At 42.6% G+C, this 9,673-nt stretch overlaps 1 protein-coding gene across 3 annotated transcripts in view; it reads left to right on the top strand.

The window, feature by feature from the left end:
* Positions 1 to 789: 789 nt before the first annotated feature.
* hdac4 (histone deacetylase 4) overlaps positions 790 to 9,673 on the top strand; it is a 117,852-nt gene continuing 108,968 nt past the window's right edge. For 2 of the 3 annotated variants that reach the window (XM_063497493.1, XM_063497490.1), the window contains exon 1: positions 790 to 895. The gene's annotated coding sequence lies outside the window, so the exon portion shown is untranslated. Of the gene's footprint in view, positions 896 to 8,869; positions 8,924 to 9,673 lie in introns of those variants that run through there. The other variant, XM_063497492.1, reaches the window with a different exon arrangement.

The raw sequence follows: 9,673 nt of genomic DNA, 5'->3' as shown, positions 1-9,673 counted from the left end.
GTGTGTGTGTGTGTGTTTAAACCTATAATTTGAAGGGTATATGGTTTTAAAAGGCTCACTTCCAGGAGGGCAACTGCAGTCCTCCAACCCCTTCTGGAATATCTACTGTTGCCACATATTTCTCCACCTAAGTATTAAACCAGCTACTGCGTGTGACAAGTTGACACTTGTTATCTGCAGTTTGGGAAAGTCGTCCCGGAGTGGGAAGAACCAACTGAAACAGCAGACTGAGTTCGCACAGGGATTCCATTCTTCGGTACCAGTGGGTGCTTTATTTTTCCTGATTAAAAAAAAAGTACAGGTTTGTTTGTGTTATATATTAAAGTAAGAGGAGTGCCGAGCATTCCAGTGACATTAGAAACCTTGTTTCTTTAGTGCAGGCTGGGTTTTGCTTGGCCTGTACTTTGGTATTTGCCTAAAAATACTAAAGGTTTGAATTAGCACTCAGGAGCTGTTTTACTGTTTATGGTAATTTAAACAAAATCAGGACATATACGTCTTTGCTGAGCACATACTTGGATATCAAATGAATCCTCTATTGAATGTAAAATACATAAAAACCCCATTAAACAAGTTAAAAAAAAAAAAAAGCTTAATGCACTTGGTAGTAAAGGAGGATAAGGACAGGTGATGATACCTGTGTGTCAGAATGGTGGTCTTACCTCGTGTCCACTTAGAGATTTTCCCGTCAGCTGTCAATCATACTGCCCGCAGACCCCGCCTCCTACGGAAACACAGGGGGTTGTCTGACACGTGATTAATTCAGTATGGCGGATCTGTTGGATGAGTGATTTTTTTTTTTAACGGCACCGACGGGTCCTAAAACCCTGCTCCGTGGATGCTGTTAAGCAGCGGGAGAACAGCAACAGCTCCCAGCCAGCACAGCTCGGTTCAGGTACCGTTTCTGTTCCGTGTTTGTGGAAAAATAAACAGTGTTTGCTTTGAACGTTTAAGACACATGATTGAAAAAAAGTTAGCGATGTTTATCTCTGGGGTCGCTGCGCTTTGTGTCTCCTCGAAGTGAGCTGCAGTCGTGGGGCAACTCCACTTTACTCTGTTTCGTGTGGGTTTGTGGGGTGTTTTACAGTCAGCTGAAGGAAGCCGTGAGTGTTGCGCAATAGAAGCGTTGTTGCTCACTTTCAGCAGTTTGTAGTAGGTTATCAAAAACAGTGTGTTGTGCAACATTGTTGCTCAGCTTTCAGTTCGGTAGTGTCAGAGTGCGGTGAGAAGCGGACTGTTATTAAAGCGTGTTCACTGTGTTTTTGCCTCGTGTTGGCACACTGCCTTCATGATGAGTTTGAGGTTACAGCGAAGGGTTGCCAGATGTTCTGGGGAGGTTTCGGTGCAAACAGCCGCGCTTTTAGCGGAGCTGTTCGAGCTCACATAAAGTTTTGTTCTTGTAGTTAAACGCACCGCTTTGCTCCATAGTTCCTCAAGTAACACAGAGACAGCACGGGTGTCCCTGTGCGTGCGTGCGTGTGTGTGATGGAGGTTTCTGCTGAGGTCGGACCGCGCTGCCGCAGTTCTGGCTGTAAACTTTGTCTCGGTGAAGTGTAAACAGAGCGGAGCAGCAGCAGGGCTGTGCCTGTGCTCTGCTAAATCTCCTGTAAGCCTTCACTAGTGGAAACTATTCCCTCAGCATTACAAGCTCTGGAGCACTGCTGGTGCATGCTTGTAAACTCCAGGCCCCACGGGAACAAGGTCACAGCAGTCCACTAAAGAAATGTCTGAGTTGTCCTCCTAAAGGATGAGTCTGCCGAGAGCACAGGCCAGACTGGTGAAGATGTAAAACAGGATCATTGAATTATGGCAGGATCTCTTTCTACAGCCTGCTGCCTGTTATATTCTTACTCTTTAAGAGCTGATGTTCAACAGTGTCTGTGACTGAGAACTCATTAGGCATGTCTGATCTTCTGTAGCTTCAAAACGTCCTCATGTGGTCTCATTCAGTTGTTTGATGATGACGGATGTCATTACATCATGATATCAATCCTTTGAAGGTAACAGCATAGTGAAGATGATGGTGTAAAATAAAGAAACAAATGTTTGTGAGCCGAACGCTCGGGCTTCTGGCATCTCTGAACGATCAGCTCTAGACTGTTTTTCACTCTTGGCTTCTCGTGATGTCATGTAATCTCAGACACGCCGCACTGATTGTGAACACAGCAGCTGCAAACTTAAACCTTCTGACTGAGACGGGCAGCCAACCAGAAGAAAGCTGATTTGGGGAGTGAGTTAAATGGATTGTTAAGACAGTGGATAACCTGAGAGGTTACACCAAGGCCTACTGTAGGATAAATAAGGGTTATTTGAACAGTGGAAAAGTGACTTCTCTAAGGAGTTGAGTCCAAGTATTGAGCTGGAATAAGTGGGAGAATAAGATGGTTGGAGGATGGATGTCCCCTTTAAGAAGCATATGCGAAGTCTTGTTGTACAAAACAAACTCTAAGCATGTCTAATAAAACTCCACAGGGCTGGCAGCCTGTAATTATTCTTTGGCCACATGAAAAATTCCAGAGGAAGACCATATTATGGCGTTTTGGATTGCAACGCAAAGCCGCCACAAAAAATGTTTTTGTTTGAAATAAATGGTTTTGCATTTGCACAAAGTTTTTCTTTGTGGCGATTACTTCCATTTTGCATTCTACATGCAAAGAGGAAGTGTTGACATGGTTGTAGTGCGTTGTAATGATTTCAGTTATTATTATCTAAGTCACTTTCTTGTTTTCTTTGTAATGATCATGGGGTGTGAAATATCTTGCAGTTCCTCTGGATTTTAGTCTTTGTAGACCAGTGATTATGATTTGTGTGGGTGATTGTAGAATATGAGTGCGAAACTGAGTCCGACCCTTTTGCTTTCTGGCAAGGACGACCCTACCAGAGTTGATCGACCCACCCAAGACAGTTCTTGGATTTTGACCAAATGCTCTGTATCCATCTGTATCTGCATCTCCATGACGGGGGTGTACAGTAAGATACAGGAGAAGCATAAATAATCTGGTCAGATTTCAAATGAAACACCTGTTGTATTGCTTGTATTGACTTTAAAAGACAAAAAGTCACCTGCACATTTGATTTGCCCCTTTCAACAGCTTTACGTGGACTAAGGACTTAAAGGGTAACTGAGAGTTTTTAAATCACTGTAAATTAATTGTGAGTCCATCTAACAAAACATCTGCATGGCTTAAACACCTGCAGTAACTGTCTCACATTTTAGACTTTTGTGTTTGTGGAACTGAATTATTCCTAATTGTACTGTGCAATGTGGGATTTTGATGTGGGCAGCACAGTGGTGCAGTGGTAAGAACTGATGCCTCACAGCTGGTCAGCCGGGGCCTTTCTGTGTGGGATTTGGGTGTTCTCCCTGTGTAATCCAAAGACATGTGCATGTGTTAGCTCTGTGATAGACCAGCGCCCTTCCCAGGGTGTAACTCGCCTCTTGCCCAATATCTGCTGGAGGGTGTTGGATCTTAGGCGTTAGTGTTTAAGAAAAAAGTTTTTTTTTCTTGTAATATTTAAGCTAAATGAGACTTGATAGCACGATACAGACTGGAAGTCCCGCTATTGTTATTATGTCAGCCATAATATGTCCACTTTAAAGGAATCTGTTGCAGTTAGTGCCATGTGCAAAATGCTGTAATATTAGGAAGTCTGCATTTTCAAGCAGGGCTTTGGGTGGTGTTTGACAATAAAGAAAAAGAGAACTTCTGTCTGTCTCTAACACTGGGCTGATTGGGGTAAATGCAAAGTAACCAGTCTTTTCATCTTTTCATCAGGGAAAAAGCTTTTATAAGATGGCCTGCAAGTTGTGCTTTTGTTTGTTTGAGTATGAACAGAGAGAATAATTTCCTGGTGTACCGTGAGATTGTTTTGTATTTCTATTAGGAGCTATTAGGAGGATTAAAATGCTGGTTTTGGGAAAGTGCAAGGAAAAAGATTCATGATGCCTAAGTTTGAGGTTTTTTGTTATTTTTCTTCAATCATCTAGTTGATTCAGCCTCTTTTTTTTCTGGAGTTTCCCAGACAAAAGTTGACTAACAAGACAGGTGATATGTCATGCTGATATCTTTTGGTCGTTACTCCAAACTCATGGTACTAAGTCACGTAATAAGAGAGGTTCAAAGTTATATTGGTCTTTAAACCAACCAAGCCTGAGGCAAAATTCATAAAGTGCCAGAAGTGTAGGATAAGCATTTCACAGTGTGACTGCTGACTACCAACTGACCAATAGGAATGCAGTGTGAAATGATGCAGTGATCAACGAGCGCTTGTGAAAGAGCCAAAACAAACTCAAACGGTATAGATGGAAGTAAAGCATGCAAAACAAAATAGTTGAGATTCCAACAAAGAAGAAAATCTTGTTGAGAATCTTTGTTTGTATGATTTGTCCCCCAGCTGGTATCATCACTGTGCCAAGGAGGGTGTAGCACGGAAAGATATAGTGGATGTATAACAGCTGTACGTCTTGGCCCTGATTCAGTACTACGCATTAATATCATAGGGAGTACATGCATCAAACCTCTAAGTTCCATGTTGGCTTGTAGTATACTCAGAGGATTGCAGAAATCTCAAGATGTGTAGAATAGAATAGAATAGAATAGCCCTTTATTGTCATTGTACATGGGCTATGAAAATGTAGGTGCTCCGTATCAACTGTGCTGGGATAAAAAGTAAATAGCAATCAGGAGAAATATGTAAAATCAAGAAACAAGAGAAATGTAGACAAAAATAGGAGAAAGGCACACATAAGAGAAGTTGCAGTAGGTGACCAACAGTGTAAGTTGTAGGTGACCCTAGACCGGCAAGCACACGGGCTACCTACATCATTACCTTACCAAAGTTCATGAGCACTTGTGTCCTAAGTTTGCCTCTTTTAATCTCTTTAATAAGCTCATTTATCTTGGTTCCATTGTGCTTTGTGAAATTCCGGGTCTGACTTTCCAATTTCCTTCTATTATTTAGCACAAGCTGGCGCTTAGAACGTTTGCTTGTTTGTGGACATTTTGTGGATGTTGTCACACTAATGGATTCTAATGGGTTCTATTAATGCCACTGTTGTGCTCGGAGACAAATAAAATGACACAACCCAGCAATGCACAATCACCCAGTAGGAATTTGTAAACTGGGAAGGTCGTTCCACCAGCTCACTGCCGTTCTGAATACTACTGTATCTCTGTTTTCAGTCTGTATTCATTTATTCTTTTATTTTGTCCATCTTTTGATTGCACACAGTGTTTGAGAAGACACTAATATAGTTTGAATGACACTTGGGGAAATCGGCTGCACATGAATCCTTCATCTAAAGCAGCCAACCAATCAACAGATGGTTACAGTACATTGTTTTTTCTCATTTGGCTTACTGTTATGCAAGTTTATAAAAAGAAAGGAAGCTGGATATTGGCCAGAAAAACAGCAAAAGTAAACAAGAGGAAGATTGAAGGCAGTAAAAAAAGGACTGTGAATTTTCAATGGCCAACTGTAAAGAAGCTCTCAGCCTCAATTGATGTGATTTGAAGCTTGATGAATCCTTGTGTTGATCCCCTTTGGGTGCTCTATGAGTTCATTGCTGTTGACTATTCTCCAACATTCAGCTCTATCCCCTGTTGGTGCCTCAAAACTCCAATAAAAAACCTGTTTAGCTCCTTTGTTCTTGTCCTGACTTTGAACCTCTAAAATCAGTTAGCAAGTGGTTGGCATTTGGGACAGGCATCCTTGTTTGTTCACATGTTGTTTATGTTACACTGATTGACTTTGTAAATGGCATTGGAGCTTTGGTTTTATACTCAAGCAGCATTGTCCAAATAGTAATTTGTCTATCAAATCAAAACTGCAGTTGACAGTTGTTTTTCATATGATTGTAGTTTAGATTTTAATTCCTGTTAATCACCATGTGTTGGTTTTAGTCTCACTTCAATAACCTTCATTGTGCCATGTGCATTTAAAAAACTAGATGCAGATGGCAAAAGTTGCTTCTCGGTATCTGACAGTGTTAAAGTTGGCACATGCTAACCATTCAGTGTTTTCCACACGTAAACTTGCGCGGCTGTAGGTCTAACGGCCTTGGTATATTAGCAGTATATTTTTCATTATAATTTCTTTATCTGTCTGTTGGAATGACACCATCACTTTACTAGTAGATCGTCCCTTTGCGCTTTTTCTCATTCTTCTGCTGCTAGCCGCCTTGTTGCAGCCCTTAACAGTTTGGGTTTTCTGCACAGCTTGGCTGGCTAACCAGGTGGCTGTTATAGCGGTCCTTAATGCTATTCATCTGCTTACCCACCAAGAGTCTACTACATCTAGGGCTGTTCGATATAACGATATATACCGGATGACGATATAAAAACGTCTATCGTTTCATTTTACGCTATCGTTTGTTTCGTGGTTTCGCAAAATAAAGTGTTTACGGCAATATTTTTTCATCATTTTGATGGTCACTGTAGTGGCTATATTAATTTCTTAAAGTTCTCTCTTTCTCTTATATTTAATATAACCACACTACGGACAGACAAGCGCCTGTTTTTATGCATTGTCGTTAGCAACAACGACGGTAAAACCATCGCGTATCCGCTTGTTTATTTTCCACATAAACCTTTCACAATAAAGCTCAAGATCCTGTTGAGACCTTTCAAAATAAACTGAATCACCTGAAAGAGTATGCAGAGTGTTTACGGATGAGAAGCAAAAAAGAGCCGCCAGGTGCTAAAAAATAAACCTTAGACTCAAACGCTAGAACAGGCTTTTCCCCGCAGCACGCCGTGTAATAAATACTCACAAAGGAAACGGCGGCCGTTACAACTTATGTCTAAAAATGTATCGTTTCATGCATCAGTTAAAACACTCGACTCCAGGTACACGACGCCCAGCTGGAAACACTTCAAGAGATTCACAGAATTTACAGAAAATGTTAAATTTTTGTGATTTATATCGTTATCGGGATGATAGATGTCTTGTATCAGGATATGAGAATTTGGTCATATCGCACAGCCCTAACTACATCTGTATTTACTTCAATATCACCATCTGGGACTGATGCTGGCAGTGGTAGACCTTTTTCGTCAGCAGTTGTAACCTTTTTCTGTAGCACATGTACAACCAGTTCACCTGGTGCTCTCCCAGGCTTACTGATTTTAAGTCAGCGTTGGAGTTACTTGCATGAAGTATATTTCATATAAATGATATTTATCAATGAATTTAAGAAAGCAAGCATGCACACACAATGCTTGCAGACTACTCCCTCCCTCCACAACACCTCCTACCTCTGTTATGGTTGTCAGATACTAACTTCACTGATAATACTACGAATTACTTTGTGATTATATTATCATTTGCAGCAGTACCAATACAAATGACAGCACTACACATGAGCGGGAGGAGGGAGGTATGGGGTCTTCACACACCCCCGTTCTCTGCCAGCCATCGGGGCGGGGGGCTGGGAGGAGGTGTTGGCTGACAGATTGGCCTCCCTGCTTCTGCGAGGCCTGGGGCGGTCTGCTTGCCTCCACCCCGGGGGGAAAGGGTCACATCTCTTGGGTCTGGGTGCCGTTTCCCCCTCTGGGGGCGAGGGTACCTGGACCCGGGGTATAGAGTATGTTTGGGGAGTGCGATTGTGTGTACATGTCCATGTATGTCTATTCCTACGTTGGATGAGTGCTGAGTGTTTGTATATGTGTGCATGAGGGTGGGAATGCATGTTTGTGTCTGTGTGTGCCTGTTTGTCTGTGTTTATATGTCAGGTCAGGTCTTAGACTCCACCTCCCTGGGAACACCCAGGCCCTCCAAAGTGTGGAGGCCTATCTCCCCTCACCACACTCCCTGCCGGTAACTGATGCACTCAGGGGTCGGTGCATTGGTGGTTCTTGGTGTCCGGGGCTGGGCGCTCAGGTATACACCAGCTCACTCCCGGTGGCTACTTGGCGGGGCCTGGTGCCTGTCGCTCGGTCAGGCCTCTTCCGGGGCAAAGGGGGCCCTCGAACCTCCGGCCTCGGGGCCTGCAGCTCGGTTCACTCTGGCACAGCTGGCTGCCGGCAGAGCCGGCGGGCGCACCAGTGCAGCCCCCTCTGGCTTCTGCTCCGTGGCTACTGGGTGACCCCTCGTCTGGGGATCTCCTCAGCCCTTCCCAGGAGGGTGGCACGGATGCCCCTCCGGTGGTACTCCTTGGACTCCCACACTCTGGGGCCTCTGGATGTCTGGAGCCTGGATCTCCTCCATGCCTGCTTCATGCCCTGGGGGACGGGGCTATGGCCCTCCACACCCTCTAGCAGACCGTTACATGGGGAAACCTTCTGTATACAAGCGCGCTGATCCACACGGGTGTGCACATGGGTGTTCACTGTTCGTAGACATAAACTACACCTTTCTTAGCTGCTACTTCAAAGCACATTGTGCGCTGTCTGTGCTGCACAACAACATTCAATATTTAGTATTTATTGCTGTTTACACTTAGCTAGATTAACATGATGGTGTTGTGTTTAGTATGTTGCTTTGTTTTTTTTTTTGCTTGTTTTCTATTCTTTTTCTCTCAACAGGTGATCCAGGAGATTTCTTTTTCTTTGTCTTTGTAAGTGCCCTTTCTCACTGTCCCTCTTCCCTTCTGTTTTTCTTTTCCTTCCTCTCTTTCTTTCTCCCTTTCCTATCCCCCAGTCATGTCTGTCCCATCTGTAACTACTGAAAATAAAATAAATAATAACAACAAAAGTTGATCAAATGGATCAATACGGCAATGCCATGATGATCCATTTGGCAAAATAAATCCATTTGGTATCCTTGTTGGTCTTCAGACAACAATTCTGACGGCTAAAGAACCAAATGGGACAGACAAAAAAACAAAAAAAACAAAAAAAACCCCCCAAAAAAACCAAACAAATGACAGCATCTTGGCCTCCTCCAGTTGACACAAAACGTCACACAGCACAGTTGCAGACAGGTAGGTACACAGCTCCTCCCCTTAACAGCAGCTGAAGTATTTGATGTTCACAACACTGAATGATTTTGAGAGGGCAGTAATTGTAGTTGCTTAACTATTAGCAGTTACAAACCCAGCCTCAGGGAATCACAAACTAGTGTACGCCTAGTGTTGGTGTTGGTCCCATGCCTGCTTAATTGGGAGCGCTGCTTTAGGAATTGCATCTGGTATTAAGATCTTTGCCAAATCAAATGTGGATCTTTCGGCTGAAGGTACTTTTATTTGATAGCAATGTTAGCCGTCTGTTAAGTTATTAATTATGATGTTATAGACAGACAAGACTGATAATGTTTGCTTCCTGGCTTACAATCGTCATTAAGGTAGCGGGCTAAGAATAAAATCATAGCATTATCAGTCTTGCCTGTCTGTAACATTATAATGACCACTGTCATGTCTTAGTGTTTTGGTGCTCCCTAAGACAATCTTAAAATATTTGTCATATACATATTTTACAATTACTTTTTTTGCACTATATGCTTTATATAGTCAAATCAAAAGTGGTGTTGTCACTGTTTACATGATTTTAACATTTCTTTAAAAAACAAATGGCTGTATAAATGCTATAGAAGAATCCGCCCATTTACCATTTACAGTATCAGTGTGCTAACGTTTGGATTTTCTAAACCAGTAAGAACGTAGGGAAAAGTGCAACCTGATAAAATCAGCACACATTGCTTATATTTTGATCCAGAAAACTTTCAGTACAGGTAT

The sequence above is a fragment of the Pelmatolapia mariae genome, linkage group LG16_19 (assembly GCF_036321145.2).
Source record: "Pelmatolapia mariae isolate MD_Pm_ZW linkage group LG16_19, Pm_UMD_F_2, whole genome shotgun sequence".
NCBI classification, from domain to species: Eukaryota; Metazoa; Chordata; class Actinopteri; order Cichliformes; family Cichlidae; genus Pelmatolapia; species Pelmatolapia mariae.
This window is presented reverse-complemented; position numbering and strand designations above follow the sequence as displayed.